The 25,407-nt window shown below is 40.4% G+C and overlaps 2 pseudogenes; both read left to right on the plus strand.

Annotated features, from left to right (window-relative positions):
* Positions 1 to 918: 918 nt before the first annotated feature.
* Positions 919 to 1,953, plus strand: LOC147633213 (calcium-dependent protein kinase 7 pseudogene; annotated as a pseudogene).
* A 14,016-nt stretch (positions 1,954 to 15,969) lies between these two features.
* Positions 15,970 to 16,821, plus strand: LOC147633214 (calcium-dependent protein kinase 7 pseudogene; annotated as a pseudogene).
* The last annotated feature ends 8,586 nt before the right edge of the window (positions 16,822 to 25,407 follow it).

The raw sequence follows: 25,407 nt of genomic DNA on the forward strand, positions 1-25,407 counted from the left end.
TAAGTGGTCGATAACATGGTCGCTTTGTCGTAAAAGCTATGGGGAAATTTTAATGGTTATTTTTGTGTAATTTTTAGGCTAAAAAGGGAATTTTAGGCAAAAAGAAGTATTTTTGGACAGCTAAAAGCAATTTGGAATTTCTCATAAATTTCTGAGAAAGGAAAAATTTACAAAAACTGAGTCGGGGGTCGAGGGCATTGAAAGCCTTTAGAAAAGCTTAAAAGCTTTAAGGTTTTAAAGCCTTGAAAGGTTTATATACTAAAGCTTCAATAAAGACCGTTAGGTGGCCAAATTGCGCAGCTACGAAAAAGTAGTCAAGGATGAGTTTTGTGCGCCCGACGCAAGAAGAGAGGTGAAGCCAAGCAGAGGAGTAAAACAAAGGTGGTTTTGGGGCTTCGAAGATGAGAGAATTGCATCATCGGGGTAGTGATGGATGAGGAAGAGGGTTAGATTTAGGGGAAAGCCACTTGGATTTTTGGGTGGTTTTGAGAAATACAAAGTCCCTCACGGAGAGGGGTCCCTCTGCTTACTACTTCTCGAGAGTTTGTGTTTGAACTTTTGTTTGGGGTCGAAGCTTTATTAGTTTGTTTACAATCTACAAGCACTTCTCTCGAGAGTTTTTGTTTGGAGTCGAAGGTTTGTTAGTTTGGTTACAATTTACAAGGCCTTGGAGAAACTGTGTAATTTTTGAACGTTGACGATCAGGGAGGGATGATGTTGTCGGTCCGCCGAGTCGCCCATGCGGGCCGCTTGACTCGTCGACGAAAGTCCGACTGCTGTCTGTCTACATATAAAGTACCTCGACTGTGTCTCTGCCATCTTATCCTTTGCGATTCTTCACCTTTCTTTGCCTTCTATAATCGTGTACTTCTTTCTCATACGCTCTCTCTCATCATCTTGCACAGTTTAGGTACGTACATGGAAAGTAACAAAAGCAGCAGTAGCTGCTCCTCCTATGCGCTGGGCCGCCAGTTGGGCGAGGGCGTGGATGGCATTGTGAGGCTGTGCACGCACAAGCGCACGGGCCAGCAGTACGCCTGCAAGTCCGTGCGCAAATCAGGGAGCGCCCTTCGCCATGTGCGCACGGAAGTTGCGACGCTGGAAAGGCTCAAGGGTCATCCCAACGTGGTTCGGCTGGAAGAGAGCTTCGAGGACGAGGAGTGCGTTCACGTGGTGATGGAGCTGTGCGAGGGAGGAGACCTGCTCGAGCATCTCAGGGACAACACCAGCAATGGGCGCCTGCCGGAGTCCCAGGCAGCTGAGGCTTTCGCGGCCATCGTGAGTGGGGTGTCCTTCTGCCACGACCAAGGTGTCATGCACAGGGACCTCAAGCTAGAGAACGTGCTCTTCGCTGATCGAGGAAGAAGTTACTCCCACCTCAAGCTCGCGGACTTCGGCGCCTCTGCTGACTTCTCCCACCGTCGAGTCTTCGACGACCTCGGGGGGGTCACTCACAAAAAAATGTAAATATCACGTGCGTTCAACAGAAGCATATTTTTAATTTATGAAACTTACAGAAATATATTTACATAAGGGTATGATTTAAAATTTTTTCAAAAGAATTTACAGATTCATAAAGAAAAGGGGATATTATATGGATAAAAAAATTCACAGATAAGGGATTTAAAATATAGGCCTTGAACGCACGCGATAGGGGTATTCTACATATAGTGACCCCCCCGAGTCGACGACGTGGAGGGCACGCCATGCTACCTCGCTCCCGAGATCCTGCTCACCGGCACCCACGACCAGAAGGTGGACGTGTGGAGCTTGGGCGTGCTACTCCACATGTTGCTGTGTGGCTATCCGCCCTTCGACGGGGATACCACCGCGGACATCTTCGAGGCCGTGAAGCGAGGGAGGCTGGATCTGAAGAGGGAGCCCTGGCCGTCCATCTCAGCCCCAGCCAAGGAGCTTATCAAGGGAATGCTGCAGCGGAACCCCTACAGATAGATGAGACTCAGGGACCTGCAGGCTCACCCTTGGCTACAAGATCATGTGCAACAGCATCATACCCCGAGTACAAGTCCAACTAAAAACGCCGGCAACAGCCTGCAACAGGAATGCTTAGCTCTAAGCTGTTAGTTAACGAAGGAATTAGGGGCTGGACACTGAGCACAGTTATTAGGAGCTTCTTGTGGTGCAATATGGGAAGGGAGAACCATTCTTTTTTTTGGGGGGGATAAACCCTTTTAGAGTTCACCTTGCACAAGTTTTGATGTGTAGGCCTGCCCACAACAGAGAAGTGTTGAGTTCTGTCTCTAGGATGGCATACAATGCAGTAATCCAGGGTTTTCTTTTTTGTAAAGTAGTGTATAGGCGACGAATAAATAAATATTCAAGTAAGGTCATTTCGTTGATTATTGATTTCACTGCCGAGAAATAACCCACCCGTGCTCCCCGTCTCTCTCTCTCTCTCCCTCTCTAAACACAACCATCATTTTATCTCTCTAATCACAACCATCATGTTAGCTTTTACATACACTTCTTCACTTGTTTTCTTTGTCTTCTATGGAATGATGCTGGTGAGCCAAGCTTATGGTGTCTACATGCATGTCTAGATCTTCACAACTTCATATATGCCCCATAGCTATTGGCTGATTGGTTCCCCATGCCCTAACCTAATGTGATGCATGTCCTAAATGTTGTTGATGCCTTGTGTATTGTTGTAGGTGCTGCAACAATAGCACCATACAATGTTGCACATGCTATAACTACTCTGATCTAAGCTTGTTAACATTAATTTAACTACTTGGTAAATGTTGGATTAATGCTTGAATGCCTAGAATGCCATGTCACCTATACACCAACTAGGTGTGCACGTGACATTGACCAGGTCTGGTCGGCTAGCAAAAAAATAGGCCCTCTTGGCTAGCAAGCTACTACAACCAACCATGGAAAAGACTACAGAACCCCCTCATGGAGCAAAACTGGGAAAAATGGACAATGAGGAAAAAATGAAGAAACTCCTACACACGGGCAGGCACACCCACAATAATGGCCGTCACTCCCTACTACAACTGAGTAATATGTACAGACAAGAGATAACTACTAACATCCCCTCTTAGCTCATGGATGTGGAACGAATCCTAGTGAGCTGGAGTGCTGACAGAGAATCCGCTGAGGTAGAAGCTTCATAAAGAGGTCTGTCGTATTGTCCTTCATTGAACAAAAGACTAGCAAGATGTAACCAACCAAAATGTTCTCTCTAAAGGTATAGTTTCGGTAAGAAGATTTTGGCTAAGGCGGAGCAATATTAGAGCCTTGTAGTTGTTGATGCCTTCATGTATCCTGCCTATGAATTGATTATGACCTAGAATAAGGTATTGTAACTTAGACAAAGTTGTGATTTGGAATGCAATACCACCATCAAGGTTGTTGAGTGGCAAAGACAGCCAAGTGAGGTTACTGATCCTAGCTATGGTATCGAGCAAAGGCCCACTGAGTGCATTTGCCCCTAGATCTAGTGCTTGTAACAATAAGGTCAATGAGCCCAAGGTGCTTGGTATAGTGCTAGTCAAGTTGTTTTGTTATAAGTACAAGGATCGGAGGCTTTCGCAAGCTCCAATCTCAATGGGACTGCTTCCAATTATGCGGTTTCCAAAAGAAAAAAAAATAAGCCAAGCTCTTGAATACTATGATATCCAGCAATAAGGTGCCATTAAGCTGATTCACTTGAAGCTGTAGTGTCACAAGGTTGGTGGAGTTGTACAGGGAGGTGGGAATGGGGCCATTTAGAGAGTTCAAGAAGAGCCTTAGATCGGTGAGAAGTTTCACGTTCCCGATTTCTAAGGAGATATAGCCTTCTAGCTTGTTTTGATCAAGGTAGAGGGCAGAGAGACTGCAGCAATTTCTAAGTGGGGGGAATGGTGGTTGTTAGATTGTTGTCATTCATAAGTAGATCTATAAGGTTAGTGAGCTTTCCCAACTCGGGGGGTATGGGATTGCTAAGATCATTACGAGAGAGGAGAATGTGATAGAAAAAGGATGAAGGACCAAATGTATGAGAGATCATAGCAAAACAACACAGAAGTCAATATTAGATAAAATGGGAAAAATCCCTCAAAATGGGAATGTATTTAAAAATTTTATTTTGGCCATAACTTGAACATGCAAACTCTAAATTTGTCGGACAAAGCAGATCTAGATTCTACTTTTCAAGCTCTTCCCAATGATATGTCACATGAATATGTTTTGACAAACTTTTGGATGAGTTTACCATACCCCCACTTTTTTCATGGGAATGGGATTTTTCCCACTTTATCTAATATTGACTTACAGTATGAAATGGGTGAGTGAGTGTATATATGATGGTGTGAAAATATGTACAAGAGGTCCTTTAATGTGAGGAGACTCTGAGTAGAAGACCAATGCGGAAGCAGAGATGATGTCAGAGTTCAAGCACGGTCAATGAATGAAGGCTCGCATTGATGTGAGGCAAAGGCACTCCGTGAGGTGGTCGGTGTCAAAGGCTCGCGTCAGTGGATGCAAAGGAATTTCAAGGTGGTAGTGGGCAGAGGAAGATGAAGTGATGAGATACAGATGTTGATGCAACCTCTAGTGATAAGGGTGCTAAACTCTAGTGATAAGGGTGTTGTGGTACCTAAAAAGAGTAGAGAGGGCTGCCATCTCGAGTGGTGCAAGCTTTGGTGACAAGGGTGCTATAATACCTAAGGGGTGGTAAGGAGCACAGATGGCTACTGTCCCGATGATGTGAGATGGTGAGCAGAGATGGCTGCTATCCCGAGAGGTAAACTGTTTAAGAAAAATGATGATATGTTGTAGAAGAGAGTGGGATGTTGTCCCAAGATGTGTACTGATGCTAAAACGCTGATGTGTTGTACAATAGCATAGAGTGGGTTGTTGTTCCAAAAGAGTGAACTGAAGATAAAATGCTAATGTGCTGAAGTGTAGCAGAGAGGGCTGTTGTCCCATGAGCTAATGTAAAACAATAGTATGCTCTATGTAGTAGAGAGGGATGTTGTCCCATGAACTGATATGAAATGATGGTATGCTCTATGTAGCAGAGAGGGCTACTATCCCATGAGAGGGCTACTATCCCATGAGATGTTGTCCCATGAACTGATATGAAATGATGGTATGCTCTATGTAGCAGAGAGGGCTACTATCCCATGAGAGGGCTACTATCCCATGAGATGTTGTCCCATGAACTGATATGAAATGATGGTATGCTCTATGTAGCAGAGAGGGCTACTATCCCATGAGATGATGTAAAACACTGGTGTGCTAGAGCTGATAGTAGCCGATGATGATGAAGCAGATGATATGTAGGCAGAGGGATCTTGTCCCATGAACTGATATGAAATGATAGTATGCTCTATGTAGCAGAGAGGGCTACTATCCCATGAGATGATGTGAAACACTGGTGTGCTAGAGCTGATAGTAGCCGATGATGATGAAGCAGATGATATGTAGGCACCGACAACATAGCAACAGATAATCACATGGTACCTGATATGGTCAATGGAGCGGTACAATGTGATGAATGATGAGGATATCCTATATAGCTACACTTCAGCACATTAGCATTTTATCTTCAGTTCACTCTTTTGGAACAACAACCCACTCTATGCTGTTGTACAACACATCAACATTTTAGCATCAGTACACATCTTGGGACAACATCCCACTCTCTTCTACAACATATCATCATTTTTCTTAAACAGTTTAACTCTCGGGATAGCAACCATCTCTGCTCACCATCTCACAAACCACCCCTCAGGTATTGTAGCACCCTTGTCACCAAAGCTTGCACCACTCGGGATGGCAGCCCTCTCTGCTCTTTTTAGGTACCAGAACACCTTATCACTAGAGTTTAGCACCCTTATCACTAGAGTTTGCATCAACATCTATATCATCCTCACTTCATCTTCCTCTGCCCACTACCACCTTGAAATTCCTCTACATCCACCGATGCGAGCCTTCGACGCCGACCATCTCACGGAGTGCCTTTGCCTCACATCAATGCGAGCCTTCGTTCATTGACCGTGCTTCAACTGTGACATCATCTCTGCTTCTGCAATGGTCTTCTACTCAAATTCTCCTCACATTAGAGGACCTCTTGTACATATTTTCACTCACCATCATATATACACTCACTCACCCATTTCATGCTGTGTTGTTTTGCTATGATCTCTCATACATTTGGTCCTGTCGTCCTTTGTTCCTCACATTCTCCTCTCTCGTAATGATCTTAGCAATCCCATACCCCCAGAGTTGGGAAAGTTCACAATCTAACAACCACCATTCCCCCCACTTAGAAATTGCTGCAGTCTCTCTGCCCTCTACCTTGATCAAAACAAGCTAGAAGGCTATATCTCCTTAGAAATTGGGAATGTGAAACTTCTCACCGATCTAAGGCTCTTCTTGAACTCTCTAAATGGCCCCATTCCCACCTCCCTGTACAACTCCACCAACCTTGTGACACTACAGCTTCAAGTGAATCAGCTTAATGGCACCTTATTGCAGGATATCATAGTATTCAAGATCTTGGCCTATTTTTTGCTTTTGGAAACCGCATAATTGGAAGCATTCCCATTGAGATTGGAGCTTGCGAAAGCCTCGGATCCTTGTACTTATAACAAAACAACTTGACTAGCACTATACCAAGCACCTTGGGCTCATTGACCTTATTGCAAGCACTAGATCTAGGGGCAAATGCACTCAGTGGGCCTTTGCTCGATACCATAGCTAGGATCAGTAACCTCACTTGGCTGTCTTTGCCACTCAACAACCTTGATGGTGGTATTGCATTCCAAATCACAACTTTGTCTAAGTTACACTACCTTATTCTAGGTCATAATCAATTCATATGCAAGATACATGAAGGCATCAACAACTACAAGGCTCTAATATTGCTCTACCTCAATCAAAATCTTCTTACCGAAACTATACCTTTAGAGAGAAGATTTTCGTTGGTGACATCTTGCTAGTCTTTTGTTCAATGAAGGACAATATGGCGGACCTCTTCATGAAGCTTCTACCTCAGCGGATTCTCTGTCAGCACTCTAGCTCACTAGGATTGGTTCCGCATCCATGAGCTAAGAGGGGATGTTAGCAGTTATCTCTTGTCTGTACATATTACTCAGTTGTAGTTGGGAGTGGTGGCCATTATTGTGGGTGTGCCTGCCCGTGTAGGAGTTTCTTCATTTTTTCCTCATTGTCCATTTTTCCTAGTTTTGCTCCATGTGGGGGTTCTATAGTCTTTTCCCTGGTTGGTTGTAGTAGATTGCTAGCCAAGAGCGCCTGTTTTTTTGCTACCCGACCAGACCTAGTCAATGTCACGTGCACACCTAGTTGGTGTATAAAGTCAATATTAGATAAAGTGGGAAAAATCTCATTCCCATGAGAAAAGTGGGGGTATGGTAAACTCATCCAAAAGTTTGTCAAAACATATTCATGTGACATATCATTGGAAAGAGCTTGAAAAGTAGAATCTAGATCTACTTTGTCCGACAAATTTGGAGTTTGCATGTGCAAGTTATGGCCAAAACAAATTTTTTAAATACATTCCCATTTTGAGGGATTTTTCCCATTTTAACTAATATTGACTTTATAGGTGACATGGCATTCTAGGCATTCAAACATTAATCCAACATTTACCAAGCAGTTAAATTAATGTTAACAAGCTTAAATCACAGTAGTTATAGCATGTGCAACATTGTATGGTGCTATTGTTACAGCGCCTACTACAATACACAAGGCATCAACAACATTTAGGACATGCATCACATTAGGTTAGGGCATGGGGAACCAATCATCCAACAGCTATGGGGCATATATGAAGTTGTGAAGATCTAGATATGCATGTAGATAGCATAAGCTTGGCTCACCATAGCATCATTGCATATATATAGAAAAGCGCATCATTCATTTCAGTTATCTCCTTCTTCTCAACGTTTGGAGCCTAAGGAGCAAATGAATGAGCAGCATAGTCAATGTTGGAAAAGCTACATATCACCGTAATATTATCCACTCTAGATTCTTCTTCTACCTTTGGTATTTAATGGGCTAAGATGTAATATATCCCATATTTTGTTCCATTTAGTTAATCATAAAAATTCATAATATTTATCAAATATTCAAAATAATAGCACCTGACCAGATCTAACAAATTACTTCACACTTTATAAGAAAGAAGAGATTTATCCAATATCTATGATTGTTTCGAAGTCTAATCAATCCAAAAATAATAATAATCGCTAGTACAATTATGCAAATCTAGAGAGTTAATCACCAATTAGGGCTTTCTTTGATGCTCATCCACCCAACCTCCACACTTAATGTCATTGCTATCTCGGGTATGCCTCCTTCTCGATCTGGTACTCTCTGGGTTCTACCACATGGTTTCTAGAGGGCTTCAATCTTGTTCTCTATCCGGCGGGTAAATAGTACCAGTCGGCCCAAATCGCAAAAAGTCTCTGAGCAAAATCTCCCTCTCTCTCTCTCTTCCTGCATAGAACCACATCAAGGCTTTAAAAATATAGCCCACAAAAATTTTGTTTGATTAACATGTACGAAAAAGATAAAGATAGTTTTTTTTTTCTAAAAACACATTCTTTAACCAAAATAGAGATGATATGTAAAAAAAACACTCGAAAGTGGTGTCGAATTTGTTTTACAAAATATCGGCCAAACCATGAGGAATCTCCAAATGGTCTAAACACAGACTTTGTTCCTCTTATTATGATCTATCTTTCTTTAGTTCTTGTCTCTAACAATAAAGTTAACTACCCCCTTATACAAAGCTGTTACTAGGCACATTTTACTTTCCTTCATAGTTCTAGGGAAGTACAAGGTTAAGAACATGGACGTCTACTTGACTCCATTAGTTGATGAGCTACAGACGTTATGGATGGTATCCAAGTTCATGATGCATCTAAGGGTTTTGGATATAGGGATGCAACAGTGTGAGGAATACTTATGTGGACCATGCATGATTGGCTGAGCTCTATGGAGAGTGCTTGGTAAGTTAATTATTCTAAGATTTCTTGATCTGATTTAATTTTACAATTTTAATCATTTTGTATTATTTGCATATCTCATCATAATGATTAGCATGTTTAGCAAGGCTTTCAATATCTGGTTATGTGGGCCTAGATTAGAGACTTGGTACTCAATAGCTGGGTGGTTGCAAGATCAGGGTGCCCAGTTTTGTCCACTCAGGCACCCTGTAAACAGTAAAAAAACAGGCATTTGTTTACCTTTAGTGGCTAATCTCTCCTAGTAAATGAAGGAATTTCGTTTCAAGTTCTTTTGTTGGAACATCATATTCAAAGTTGGAAATATAGTTGCATAATTTTATTAAGCATTGGATGGTCAAAAGTCCTCATTTTCTTAGGTACAAGGTCAATGTATACACCCTGTCCCAAATTTGAACTGATTCCATAAAATGCTAATATCTTTTACATATAAACTCATATGAGATTCCCACTTTGTACCTTATATCTTCACATAATATGGAGCTTAACTTGATTTTTCAAGAAAATTTTAAGATATTTGTCTATTTTCTTTAAATATTTCAAGGTCTCTAAAGTGTTATAATATACGCCTGTTTTTGTACCCACAATAGCTACCACTTAAAATCCTCAATCTTGTAGATCAAAAGAGTGGGTAGATACTAAGACATTAGTAGAATGTGGTGGTTAGTAAAAATTACAAATCCAATGGTTGGATTTTTAATGATCTCTTTTTCAAAATTCTTCCAGACTATCAGAAGGCCTGCAAATATTAATAAACTAATTAGTAAAATTACATTTTTGATGTGAATCATCTAAAACCTATAGGGACTAGTGTACTTGTAATGGTGCATCTATGGAAAAATAAATTGGATCACTCTAAGTATGGAAAGATCATTTGTTTATTATTTCATCATATTTTTGATTAATTTTGATTAATTAGACTAATTTATATTAATTTAAGTTATATTAGATTAATTTAAGGGCAAGTGTATTTTTAATTATTTGCTTGATCTAATTTTAAGTACCTTGCCCCCGAAAATTTGTTCTCCAAGCTATGTCCCAGTTCTGCATAAACTGGACAAAACTGGATACCCTGATCTTGCAACAGCCCAGCTTTGAAGAAGGTTGTCTACGAAGGCCACAAAAAGTATCTCCCCGACAACCATGAGTTGCGAGAGAGAGATTTCTAGGGAGGCCTCCTCGTGTGCTAAAGCCATGTGATTGGAGGAGGGAATGGGAAGTGGATCCAAGTTGTTCACCCCCAGAATGAAAAGGCTATCCATCTTGCATCTACTCCCATACTGGATTGATCTTTTAGTCAATCATCATCTTGACCCTATGCACATTTTGAAGAACATAGCCGATATGCTTTGGAAAACCATCACAGGTGCTAAAGAGAGTAAGGCACAAAGGGATGATCTACAAGAGGTGGATCGCATGTGCAATACTTATGGGCGCGGAGCTGATGGGAAAGTGATTCTCCCCAGAGCACCTTGGGTCTTAACCAAAGAAGAGTAGCGACATGTAAATAAGTGCATAAGTGAGTTTCGTACTCCCACTAGTTGTATGCATTGCTTCAAGGGATCATTCACAAAGGATGAAGAGCTTAGTGGCTTGAAGTCTCATGACTGGCACAAATCTTATAGTTTGTGCTGCCAATAGCCATTAAGGATTGCCTTGGTGAAGACCTAAGAGCGACAATATACAAGATTAGTGCAGTGGTACGATGGATATCAAAGAAGGAGATTATAAGAAATACGTTGGAAGCAACTCGTCTAAACTCCATTGAAGCATTTACAATGGCGAAGAAATTCTTTCCAACAAGTTTCTTGACCATTCAATTGTACCTACTTGTTCATGTGGTTAACAAGGTTGCTATAGGAGGTGTTGTTCATAGTCGATGGATGTTTTTCCTCAAGAGATTTATGAAGACATTGAAAGGTTTTGTTCAATGGGATGGCTTGAATCTCTTGTATACATAACATAATTTCTTAGTACGTCAAACCCTGATATGCCACGATTGTGGACACAAGAAGAGGATGATCAGCTTGTTGGGGAAGATCCTCAAGGGGACAAGGGCTTTAGAGAACAATGGATATGGCATTGCGAAAGAAGATTAATAAATTTTGCATCCTCAACTTAAGTGCTATGCAGAAATGGATCGAGAGATATAGGGTCGCAAAGAAGGAAAGAGACCGAGATCGTTTGAATTTTAGAAAGAGTCGAACAACTAGAGCATTGCCATACCCAAATTCATTTTCTCAACTTCCAGAATTTTGTTCTAGTAGATGTCTTCAGCAAATCATGCAATAAGAAAAATACAGTGGTGAGGTTATAAGCGACGAGGAGGAGGAGGAGCTTGCATATGGTTGTGATTACCATGTAAGTGAGTTTGTATATGTACACAAGAAACTGTAAGACATAGTCTTGTATATAAGTTTTTGTTCTTGATACAATTTCATGATCTTCGTTTCCTTGCAATATCACAAATTGGTGCACTTTGGTCATGCGGTCGTCTCTTTTGAGTGGAGCAAATAGATAAGAAGAGAATAACATTTGATTGCAGTGTCAACACAAATTTCATGCAAGAAAGTCGTTCTAGTGCAAGTGATCTAAGTTGTGAAGTTGGCATGCTTGATTACTGTGGAACGATACAACACGTTATCAAGGAACTGGGTTCAGAAAGTTTTCTATGTTCATTTTTGATGTGAAGTGGTTCAAGGTAGTGACTTAAGGACCACAAGCAACCATGCACAGAGATAAGAGCGGATTTATTCAAGTAGACTCCACAAAGATATGGACAAACCAAAGGGACACATTTGTGCTACCAGAGCATTGTCAGTAGGTTGTCTTCAAGGTGGACCCGAGAGATCATACATGGTTGTTTGTAATCCAAATCGATCCACAAAGTAAACAATATTTGAAGATATGGAAATTTCAGATGAAGTAGAGGTTGAGGAACCCACTCAAGAAGTACAAGAAATAGATATTGATCAAGTTGAACAACTAGAAGAAGGATCAAATGAAGGTATAGTAATTCAACAATTACTAGCACTTGAATCAGAAGCAAACACAATAACTAATCCAGAATTCGAAGAAGAGAACGAAGAACAACTTTCAACACAACCACCTCTAATGCTTGAAATAGAAGAGGACGATTCGGAGGCTACACGTATTGATGAAGATGCAGATGGAGAGGTATTTCTAGAAATAGATGTATTTGGAGCCATGGATCTAGCTGAGGATGAGAGAGTCGATGATGAGCTATAACATTTTATCTCAATGTTATTTACTAAGAAATACTTAGTTTTTGTCAATGTTTTCTTTTTTTGCACAATCAAATTTTAAGAAATTAAAAATAAGAAAATTTAAAATTTCGATACCTATTTCGACGCTTATTCCGACATTCATTTCGACGCTCATTTTGATGTTTATATCGATGCACATATCGATGGCGTGTAAACCGTCAAATACCAAGTGTCAAAAATGAGTCATCTCGTAGTAGTGTAACTAATCATCATGGGCTAGTATGAACATAAGATGGAATCAAGGATGGATAGGTGGCGAGGGCATGATCAGGTAGTCATTAAGAATCTTTGATGGGGTGGCCTTTATACTTGATTAAATATCTAATGGTAAATATTACCTTTGCTTATTATTATTGTTGAAAGTTCTTAAAAAAAAGGTTAATAATTCAAAAATGTATTCAAGAAAAGAATGTATAAGTACTATGAATTAGTTTGATGCTATAATGATATGTGAAAAGAAAATTGGAGTAAAAGAGTTGTCATCTCAAATGTGTGGTTGATGTGCTACAAAATAAAGTGTGATTCTATAATCTTTGAAAGACATGTGTATGCATCGCGATAAATATCTTTTTAGGGGGTGGGGGGGTAAGTGAGATTGAAGGAAATGTAAGTGAGAAAAAAAGGGTTCATGGGCTATACTTGACAAAATTGAATATTAGGAGGAAATATGTGAGTGTTTCCAATGGCGATTATGACAAAACATGCTTCATGATCGTTCGTCCAGATCTTTGACCATTTGTCTTCAGGTTTGTCATTAAATATATGTAACAATACCTTGAATAAGTGTGCATTGCATGCGGATATATAAGCGAGTCACATACATTCTGCCATGAGTTGTAGAAGTTCAGATGGTTGTCATAGATTGTGAGGCGATGGAAGAGTCATTGCGATTATGTACTAAATATTTTGGCAAAAATAAAGTTACAAATATGTAAGGCTTAAAAAGAAATAATGAAAAATAGTTACTTGAATTTAACCCAACATGTGTAAGTGGTCTATAACATGGCCAATTTGTCGCAAGAGCTATGGGAAATTTTTAGAACTTTTGTTGGTTATTTTTGTATAATTTTAGGCCTATTGGAAGCACAAGTGCTTTTGAGTTTATGAGCATGCCAGCTCTACAAAAATATAGCAAGCAATGATATAAAGTCTTGGGCATAAAATACTATTTGGTATGTACAAAGGTATGAGGCCTTAGCCTTACAAAAATATTGATAACAAAATATGAAACCATAAAAGGTGTTCACATGTCTTCCAAAATATCTCATAGTGGTCCAACACATGTTCCACAATTAACACATAATCAGTCACTCAATCATTACCTTCATCCAAAATAATATTAGTCATCACTGCACAAAGCCTATTAAGCACATTAATTTTGATTATATCATACCAGTGCACACAGCTAATTAAATACATTAATCCTGGTAGACATTGTACCATTGCACATAGCTTGATCAAAAATGCGCATCCAAAATAAAAGGCGCATCCAAAATAAAATATCCCAAAGCAAAATAATAGCACTTACAATATCAAGACAATGTACACATGTACAAATTCACCTACGTATGCGTCAAGTAAACTACGATCGTCGTAGATTTAGAAAGGCATCCCAAGAGAATTTATAAAAATGAAAAACGTGAGAATACATATTTCATATATTAAGTCCAATTTATAAATAATGATAAATGTGAGAATATATATTCCATGAATTAACTCCCTACAACATGCCCCGGGGGTAACAAGTAATTGTTCTCAATTGCTCATAAAATCATAAATAATTATCATGAGCTAGTATGAACATAAGATGCAATCACAATGGATAGGTGGCGAGGGTATGACCTGGTAGCCATCGAGAATCTTCGATGGGGTGGCCTTCATACTTGATTAAATATCTACGATAAATATTACCTTTGCTTGTTATTATTGTCTAACGTTTTGACGAAAAAGGTTAATAATTCAAAAATATATTCAAGAAAGGGATGTCTAAGTATTATGAATTAGTTTGATGCTATAATGATATGTGAAATGAAAATTGGAGTAAAAGAGTTGTCATCTCCAAGTGTGGTTGATGTGCTACAAAATAAAAGTGTGATTCTATAATCCTCGAAAGACATGTGTATGCATCGTGATAAATATCTTTTCAGGGGTAAAGTGTGATGATTGAAGGAAATGTAAGTGAGATAAAAAGTGTTCATGGGCTATGGCGATGTCGTCTTTGATTCTCTATTCGAATATGATTTCGTGTTGCTCCATGAGTTGACAAAACTAAATATTGGGAGGAAATATTGAGTGTTGCTAATGGGGATCACGACAAAACATGCATCATGATCGTTCGTTGAGATCTTTGGGCTATGGCGATGTCGTCTTTGATTCTCTATCCGAATATGATTTCGTGTTGCTCCATGAGTTGACAAAACTAAATATTGGGAGGAAATATTGAGCGTTGCTAATGGGGATCACGACAAAACATGCATCATGATCGTTCGTTGAGATCTTTGACCATTCGTCTTCAGGTTTGTTCATTAAAGATGTTTAGCAATGCCTCAAGCAAGTGTGCGTTGCGTGTGGATATATAAGTGAGTCGCATACATTCTACCATGAGTTATAGATGTTCGGATGGTTGATGTGGATTGTGAGGGGATGGAAGAGTCATTTTGTGATTGTGTACTAAATATTATGACGAAAAGAAATTTGCAAATATGTTAGTCTCGAAAAGAAATAATAAATAATGTTACCTTGATTTAATCCCGGGAGCATGCATAAGTGGTCGATAACATGGTCGCTTTGTCGTAAAAGCTATGGGGAAATTTTAATGGTTATTTTTGTGTAATTTTAGGCTAAAAAGGGAATTTTAGGCAAAAAGAAGTATTTTTGGACAGCTAAAAGCAATTTGGAATTTCTCAAAAATTTCTGAGAAAGGGAAAATTTACAAAAACTGAGTCGGGGGTCGAGGGCATTGAAAGCCTTTAGAAAAGCTTAAAAGCTTTAAGGTTTTAAAGCCTTGAAAGGTTTATATACTAAAGCTTCAATAAAGACCGTTAGGTGGCCAAATTGCGCAGCTACGAAAAAGTAGTCAAGGATGAGTTTTGTGCGCCCGACGCAAGAAGAGAGGTGAAGCAAAGCAGAGGAGTAAAACAAAGGTGGTTTTGGGGCTTCGAAGATGAGAGAATTGCATCATCGGGGTAGTGATGGATGAGGAAGAGGGTTAGATTTAGGGGAAAGCCACTTGGATTTTTGGGTGGTTTTGAGAAATACAAAGTCCCTCACGGAGAGGGGTCCCTCTGCTTACTACTTCTCGAGAGTTTGTGTTTGAACTTTTGTTTGGGGTCGAAGCTTTATTAGTTTGTTTACAATCTACAAGCACTTCTCTCGAGAGTTTTTGTTTGGAGTCGAAGGTTTGTTAGTTTGGTTACAATTTACAAGGCCTTGGAGAAAGTGTGTAATTTTTGAACGTTGACGATCAGGGAGGGATGATGTTGTCGGTCCGCCGAGTCGCCCATGCGGGCCGCTTGACTCGTCGACGAAAGTCCGACTGCTGTCTGTCTACATATAAAGTACCTCGACTGTGTCTCTGCCATCTTATCCTTTGCGATTCTTCACCTTTCTTTGCCTTCTATAATCGTGTACTTCTTTCTCATACGCTCTCTCTCATCATCTTGCACAGTTTAGGTACGTACATGGAAAGTAACAGCAGCAGCAGCAGCTGCTCCTCCTATGCGCTGGGCCGCCAGTTGGGCGAGGGCGTGGATGGCATTGTGAGGCTGTGCACGCACAAGCGCACGGGCCAGCAGTACGCCTGCAAGTCCGTGCGCAAATCAGGGAGCGCCCTTCGCCATGTGCGCACGGAAGTTGCGACGCTGGAAAGGCTCAAGGGTCATCCCAACGTGGTTCGGCTGGAAGAGAGCTTCGAGGACGAGGAGTGCGTTCACGTGGTGATGGAGCTGTGCGAGGGAGGAGACCTGCTCGAGCATCTCAGGGACAACACCAGCAATGGGCGCCTGCCGGAGTCCCAGGCAGCTGAGGCTTTCGCGGCCATCGTGAGAGGGGTGTCCTTCTGCCACGACCAAGGTGTCATGCACAGGGACCTCAAGCTAGAGAACGTGCTCTTCGCTGATCGAGGAAGAAGTTACTCCCACCTCAAGCTCGCGGACTTCCGCGCCTCTGCTGACTTCTCCCACCGTCGAGTCTTCGACGACGTGGAGGGCACGCCATGCTACCTCGCTCCCGAGATCCTGCTCACCGGCACCCACGACCAGAAGGTGGACGTGTGGAGCTTGGGCGTGCTACTCCACATGTTGCTGTGCGGCTATCCGCCCTTCGACGGGGATACCACCGCAGACATCTTCGAGGCCGTGAAGCGAGGGAGGCTGGATCTGAAGAGGGAGCCCTGGCCGTCCATCTCAGCCCCAGCCAAGGAGCTTATCAAGGGAATGCTGCAGCGGAACCCCTACAGACGGATGAGACTCAGGGACCTGCAGCAGCTGGCTCACCCTTGGCTACAACAGAGAAGTGTTGAGTTCTGTCTCTAGGATGGCATACAATGCAGTAATCCAGGGTTTTCTTTTTTGTAAAGTAGTGTATAGGCGACGAATAAATAAATATTCAAGTAAGGTCATTTCGTTGATTATTGATTTCACTGCCGAGAAATAACCCACCCGTGCTCCCCGTCTCTCTCTTTCCCTCCCTCTCTAAACACAACCATCATTTTATCTCTCTAATCACAACCATCATGTTAGCTTTTACATACACTTCTTCACTTGTTTTCTTTGTCTTCTATGGTGCTTTACCTATGTTAAAAAACTGATCTTTCATTTTGTGAGGGTTTTGTGTTTACACCATTATTATAGATTTACTTACATATGGTATAACAACATTAGGTTCTAAACACAACTTTTTTGCACGTTTTATTAACAAACAATTTTTTTGAGAAATGGTTTCCAATAAACCAAACCCACCACAAATCGATGAGAAAACTAAGGTAGAGGGCATAAATTACACTCTCTACATGTTGAAGATGAGTCCAACCCTTGATTTTAAAAAGGGGTAGGAGGGTCCCTAACACTCATGATTAAAGGCAAGGATGAATGAAACTAGTAGGGATATTCACATGTGAAATTTTGACCTATTTTACAGATAGTAGTTTCAGAGATAAACCCAAAGTTGGTAGCAAAAGATATGCAAACAAATGATGCCATGTAAAACCATACTATTCTAGAGGCTTGAAAGTGTAGACATGCATATGTGTTATATACGCTCTCAATCATTAGTGGCATTAATGAGAACACCTTGCTAACCATGGCAAAATACCTTTTCTTTGCTTTAGAAATTTGTGATGCTTTGTAGAACCAATACAAGATAACTAACCCAACAAAAATTTCGATATGAGAACTAACTTCAAGCATAAAAACTTAGAGAAGGAGAGTGTTCAATAATTCTTAACAACAACGGTCATTGATAAGAGTCACAGATATTGGGGATAGATTGTAACAAAAGTGGTATGCCTATCACCAATAAAGATTTGATAGAAACAAAGACATGGCGAAAACATATGTTAGGGTGTTGGCTTCCAATCATGAGAGTTTGGTGACATCCCTAAATCTAATAATCCACACCTCATGCTTTTAAGGAGGTTAACTTAAAGGAGGAGTTGAGGATGAATGTTCATCACAATGGTGACATCCTTAAATCCAACAAACCACACCTCTTACCTTTTAGGAGTTCAACCTAAAGAATGACTTGAGAATGAACATTCATCACAATAGTGGATATTTTTCCTTTTTTTGGAAAGGCTAAACTGCCAGGTGGTACACCTAACAACCCTTTGACTCCACTATTGATCCTCCCCCACTGAAACCACTGCCCCATTTTGTCCTCTTCTGTCGGGATTGAGTTCCACTGTAGGAGTTGAATCCTTTGAGCCAAATGCTTCTCCACTACGGGAACTACATGGAAAATGCTGATAAATTTGCTTGGAAAAACATGAATCACCACACTCACCTGTCTGTGGAATCCTTTCACATGGACCTCTGAACCTCCTCAGGCGATGTTGGAGCCACTTCCGTCTTCTTATATGGAAGAGAACCCACTATTGATGCCATTTGAAGCCCAAAACTCCATTTACTCCTTTGATGATGGATGTCATTCTTCCCTAGAAAACTCATGGGTAAATCATGTATGCCTTGCAGAAACAAGAGACTTTAGACTGACTATCTTTACTAGACTGCTAGGATGACTACTATGCTGATGCAAGCCATGTGCTACCCTATATGCTATGGAAGAATGTAAATGAACGGGTTACTCATGCATGCTTAAGGGGAAAACCCTAAGGATGGCCTGCAAGATCTTAAGAAATGGATTTAACTAAGGGGAGGCAACTGTCATGATACTTTACTGAATGACTTAAGGGAAGAACTAAGGTTGGTTACCCTCTGTAACGCTCTGACACCAATGTGACATGTGAGGGATTGATCATAGTAAAACAACCTTAGGCTTAATTAAACTTCACTTAGAAACACTTAAGAGAAAGAGAATGGTTTCAATGCAAATAAAATGTAGCTATATTCAATGCGATGGTTACAATGAAATCTATGAATAGATCTATGCATGTCCTAAATGAGTATCCTTCTTGAGAAGAGAGAGATATGCTGAATGATGATGATAGCTGACTGTTCCTTTCTCTAATGATGAGGTCCACCCTTTGGATGTTGGTTTTCCTTTATATAGGACGCAAGAGATGAATTGAATGTTGAATGTTGATCGTATGCTGACTATGCTGCTCATTCCCTTGCTCCTTAGGCTCGAAACGTTGAGAAGGAGATAACTGAAATGAATGATGCGCTTTTCTACATATATGGAATGATGCTGGTGAGCCAAGCTTATGGTGTCTACATGCATGTCTAGATCTTCACAACTTCATATATGCCCCATAGCTGTTGGCTGATTGGTTCCCCATGCCCTAACCTAATGTGATGCATGTCCTAAATGTTGTTGATGCCTTGTGTATTGTTGTAGGTGCTGCAACAATAGCACCATACAATGTTGCACATGCTATAACTACTCTGATCTAAGCTTGTTAACATTAATTTAACTACTTGGTAAATGTTGGATTAATGCTTGAATGCCTAGAATGCCATGTCACCTATACACCAACTAGGTGTGCACGTGACATTGACCAGGTCTGGTCGACTAGCAAAAAAATAGGCCCTCTTGGCTAGCAAGCTACTACAACAAACCATGGAAAAGACTACAGAACCCCCTCATGGAGCAAAACTGGGAAAAATGGACAATGAGGAAAAAATGAAGAAACTCCTACACGGGCAGGCACACCCACAATAATGGCCAAGGAGATTATAAGAAATACGTTGGAAGCAACTCGTCTAAACTCCATTGAAGCATTTACAATGGCGAAGAAATTCTTTCCAACAAGTTTCTTGACCATTCAATTGTACCTACTTGTTCATGTGGTTAACAAGGTTGCTATAGGAGGTGTTGTTCATAGTCGATGGATGTTTTTCCTCAAGAGATTTATGAAGACATTGAAAGGTTTTGTTCAGTGGGATGGCTTGAATCTCTTGTATACATAACATAATTTCTTAGTACGTCAAACCCTGATATGCCACGATTGTGGACACAAGAAGAGGATGATCAGCTTGTTGGGGAAGATCCTCAAGGGGACAAGGGCTTTAGAGAACAATGGATATGGCATTGCGAAAGAAGATTAATAAATTTTGCATCCTCAACTTAAGTGCTATGCAGAAATGGATCGAGAGATATAGGGTCGCAAAGAAGGAAAGAGACCGAGATCGTTTGAATTTTAGAAAGAGTCGAACAACTAGAGCATTGCCATACCCAGATTCATTTTCTCAACTTCCAGAATTTCGTTCTAGTAGATGTCTTCAGCAAATCATGCAACAAGAAAAATACAGTGGTGAGGTTATAAGAGACGAGGAGGAGGAGGAGCTTGCATATGGTTGTGATTACCATGTAAGTGAGTTTGTATATGTACACAAGAAACCGTAAGACATAGTCTTGTATATAAGTTTTTGTTCTTGATACAATTTCATGATCTTCTTTTGCTTGCAATATCACAAATTGGTGCACTTTGGTCATGCGGTCGTCTCTTTTGAGTGGAGCAAATAGATAAGAAGAGAATAACATTTGATTGCAGTGTCAACACAAATTTCATGCAAGAAAGTCGTTCTAGTGCAAGTGATCTAAGTTGTGAAGTTGGCATGCTTGATTACTGTGGAACAATACAACACGTTATCAAGGAACTGGGTTCAGAAAGTTTTCTATGTTCATTTTTGATGTGAAGTGGTTCAAGGTAGTGACTTAAGGACCACAAGCAACCATGCACAGAGATAAGAGCGGATTTATTCAAGTAGACTCCACAAAGATATGGACAAACCAAAGGGACACATTTGTGCTACTAGAGCATTGTCAGTAGGTTGTCTTCAAGGTGGACCCGAGAGATCATACATGGTTGTTTGTAATCCAAATAGATCCACAAAGTAAACAATATTTGAAGATGTGGAAATTTCAGATGAAGTAGAGGTTGAGGAACCCACTCAAGAAGTACAAGAAATAGATATTGATCGAGTTGAACAACTAGAAGAAGGATCAAATGAAGGTATAGTAATTCAACAATTACTAGCACTTGAACCAGAAGCAAACACAATAACTAATCCAGAATTCGAAGAAGAGAACGAAGAACAACTTTTAGCACAACCACCTCTAATGCTTGAAATAGAAGAGGACGATTCGGAGGCTACACGTATTGATGAAGATGCAGATGGAGAGGTATTTCTAGAAATAGATGTATTTGGAGCCATGGATCTAGCTGAGGATGAGAGAGTCGATGATGAGCTATAACATTTTATCTCAATGTTATTTACTAAGAAATACTTAGTTTTTGTCAATGTTTTCTTTTTTTGCACAATCAAATTTTAAGAAATTAAAAATAAGAAAATTTAAAATTTCGATACCTATTTCGACGCTTATTCCGACATTCATTTCGACGCTCATTTTGATGTTTATATCGATGCACATATCGATGGCGTGTAAACCGTCAAATACCAAGTGTCAAAAATGAGTCATCTCGTAGTAGTGTAACTAATCATCATGGGCTAGTATGAACATAAGATGGAATCAAGGATGGATAGGTGGCGAGGGCATGATCAGGTAGTCATTAAGAATCTTTGATGGGGTGGCCTTTATACTTGATTAAATATCTAATGGTAAATATTACCTTTGCTTATTATTATTGTTGAAAGTTCTTAAAAAAAAGGTTAATAATTCAAAAATGTATTCAAGAAAAGAATGTATAAGTACTATGAATTAGTTTGATGCTATAATGATATGTGAAAAGAAAATTGGAGTAAAAGAGTTGTCATCTCAAATGTGTGGTTGATGTGCTACAAAATAAAGTGTGATTCTATAATCTTTGAAAGACATGTGTATGCATCGCGATAAATATCTTTTTAGGGGGTGGGGGGGTAAGTGAGATTGAAGGAAATGTAAGTGAGAAAAAAAGGGTTCATGGGCTATACTTGACAAAATTGAATATTAGGAGGAAATATGTGAGTGTTTCCAATGGCGATTATGACAAAACATGCTTCATGATCGTTCGTCCAGATCTTTGACCATTTGTCTTCAGGTTTGTCATTAAATATATGTAACAATACCTTGAATAAGTGTGCATTGCATGCGGATATATAAGCGAGTCACATACATTCTGCCATGAGTTGTAGAAGTTCAGATGGTTGTCATAGATTGTGAGGCGATGGAAGAGTCATTGCGATTATGTACTAAATATTTTGGCAAAAATAAAGTTACAAATATGTAAGGCTTAAAAAGAAATAATGAAAAATAGTTACTTGAATTTAACCCAACATGTGTAAGTGGTCTATAACATGGCCAATTTGTCGCAAGAGCTATGGGAAATTTTTAGAACTTTTGTTGGTTATTTTTGTATAATTTTAGGCCTATTGGAAGCACAAGTGCTTTTGAGTTTATGAGCATGCCAGCTCTGCAAAAATATAGCAAGCAATGATATAAAGTCTTGGGCATAAAATCAGGGATTTAATATTCACGTGATCACAAGATTTTTTGTGATAATAACACATGTGAACAAGTTATTCACATGTTCTCATGTTACCGTTCACAAAATAACAGAGCTTCAAGGACGAGGAGTGCGTTCACGTGGTGATGGAGCTGTGCGAGGGAGGAGACCTGCTCGAGCATCTCAGGGACAACACCAGCAATGGGCGCCTGCCGGAGTCCCAGGCAGCTGAGGCTTTCGCGGCCATCGTGAGAGGGGTGTCCTTCTGCCACGACCAAGGTGTCATGCACAGGGACCTCAAGCTAGAGAACGTGCTCTTCGCTGATCGAGGAAGAAGTTACTCCCACCTCAAGCTCGCGGACTTCGGCGCCTCTGCTGACTTCTCCCACCGTCGAGTCTTCGACGACGTGGAGGGCACGCCATGCTACCTCGCTCCCGAGATCCTGCTCACCGGCACCCACGACCAGAAGGTGGACGTGTGGAGCTTGGGCGTGCTACTCCACATGTTGCTGTGCGGCTATCCGCCCTTCGACGGGGATACCACCGCGGACATCTTCGAGGCCGTGAAGCGAGGGAGGCTGGATCTGAAGAGGGAGCCCTGGCCGTCCATCTCAGCCCCAGCCAAGGAGCTTATCAAGGGAATGCTGCAGCGGAACCCCTACAGACGGATGAGACTCAGGGACCTGCAGCAGCTGGCTCACCCTTGGCTACAAGATCATGTGCAACAGCATCATACCCAGAGTACAAGTCCAACTAAAAACGCCGGCAACAGCCTGCAAACAGGAATGCTTAGCTCTAAGCTGTTAGTTAACGAAGGAATTAGGGGCTGGACACTGAGCACAGTTATTAGGAGCTTCTTGTGGTGCAATATGGGAAGGGAGAACCATTCTTTTTTTTGGGGGGGATAAACCCTTTTAGAGTTCACCTTGCACAAGTTTTGATGTGTAGGCCTGCCCACAACAGAGAAGTGTTGAGTTCTGTCTCTAGGATGGCATACAATGCAGTAATCCAGGGTTTTCTTTTTTGTAAAGTAGTGTATAGGCGACGAATAAATAAATATTCAAGTAAGGTCATTTCGTTGATTATTGATTTCACTGCCGAGAAATAACCCACCCGTGCTCCCCGTCTCTCTCTCTCTCTCTCTCCCCCTCTAAACACAACCATCATTTTATCTCTCTAATCACAACCATCATGTTAGCTTTTACATACACTTCTTCACTTGTTTTCTTTGTCTTCTATGGTGCTTAACCTATGTTAAAAAACTGATCTTTCATTTTGTGAGGGTTTTGTGTTTACACCATTATTATAGATTTACTTACATATGGTATAACAACATTAGGTTCTAAACACAACTTCTTTGCACGTTTTATTAACAAACAATTTTTTTGAGAAATGGTTTCCAATAAACCAAACCCACCACAAATCGATGAGAAAACTAAGGTAGAGGGCATAAATTACACTCTCTACATGTTGAAGATGAGTCCAACCCTTGATTTTAAAAAGGGGTAGGAGGGTCCCTAACACTCATGATTAAAGGCAAGGATGAATGAAACTAGTAGGGATGTTCACATGTGAAATTTTGACCTATTTTACAGATAGTAGTTTCAGAGATAAACCCAAAGTTGGTAGCAAAAGATATGCAAACAAATGATGCCATGTAAAACCATACTATTCTAGAGGCTTGAAAGTGTAGACATGCATATGTGTTATATACGCTCTCAATCATTAGTGGCATTAATGAGAACACCTTGCTAACCATGGCAAAATACCTTTTCTTTGCTTTAGAAATTTGTGATGCTTTGTAGAACCAATACAAGATAACTAACCCAACAAAAATTTCGATATGACAACTAACTTCAAGCATAAAAACTTAGAGAAGGAGAGTGTTCAATAATTCTTAACAACAACGGTCATTGATAAGAGTCACAGATATTGGGGATAGATTGTAACAAAAGTGGTATGCCTATCACCAATAAAGATTTGGTAGAAACAAAGACATGGCTAAAACATATGTTAGGGTGTTGGCTTCCAATCATGAGAGTTTGGTGACATCCCTAAATCTAATAATCCACACCTCAGGCTTTTAAGGAGGTTAACTTAAAGGAGGAGTTGAGGATGAATGTTCATCACAATGGTGACATCCTTAAATCCAACAAACCACACCTCTTACCTTTTAGGAGTTCAACCTAAAGAATGACTTGAGAATGAACATTCATCACAATAGTGGATATTTTTCCTTTTTTTGCAAAGGCTAAACTGCCAGGTGGTACACCTAACAACCCTTTGACTCCTCTATTGATCCTTCTCTTATCTTTAGGAGTTCAACCTAAAGAATGACTTGAGAATGAACATTCATCACAATAGTGGATATTTTTCCTTTTTTTGGAAAAGCTAAACTGCCAGGTGGTACACCTAACAACCCTTTGACTCCTCTATTGATCCTCCCCCACTGAAACCACTGCCCCATTTTGTCCTCTTCTGTCGGGATTGAGTGCCACTATAGGAGTTGAATCCTTTCAGCCAAATGCTTCTCCACTACGGGAACTACATGGAAAATATAAATCTGCTTGGAAAAACGTGAATCACCACTGACCTGTCTGTGGAATCCTTTCACATGGACCTCTGAACCTCCTCAGGTGATGTTGGAGCCACTTCCGTCTTCTTATATGGAAGAGAACCCACTATTGATGCCATTTGAAGCCCAAAACTCCATTTACTCCTTTGATGATGGATGTCATTCTTCCCTAGAAAACTCATGGGTAAATCATGTATGCCTTGCAGAAACAAGATACTTTAGACTGACTATCTTTACTGGACTACTAGGATGACTACTATGCTGATGCAAGCCATGTGCTACCCTATATGCTATGGAAGAATGTAAATGAATGGGTTACTCATGCATGCTTAATGGGAAAACCCTAAGGATGGCCTGCAAGATCTTAAGAAATGGATTTAACTAAGGGGAAGCAACTGTCATGATACTTTACTGAATGACTTAAGGGAAGAACTAAGGTTGGTTACCCTTTGTAACGCTCTGACACCAATGTGACATGCG

This window comes from Cibotium barometz, chromosome 12 (assembly GCF_041138505.1).
Source record: "Cibotium barometz isolate CiBa-2024 chromosome 12, ASM4113850v1, whole genome shotgun sequence".
In the NCBI taxonomy this organism is placed as follows: Eukaryota; Viridiplantae; Streptophyta; class Polypodiopsida; order Cyatheales; family Cibotiaceae; genus Cibotium; species Cibotium barometz.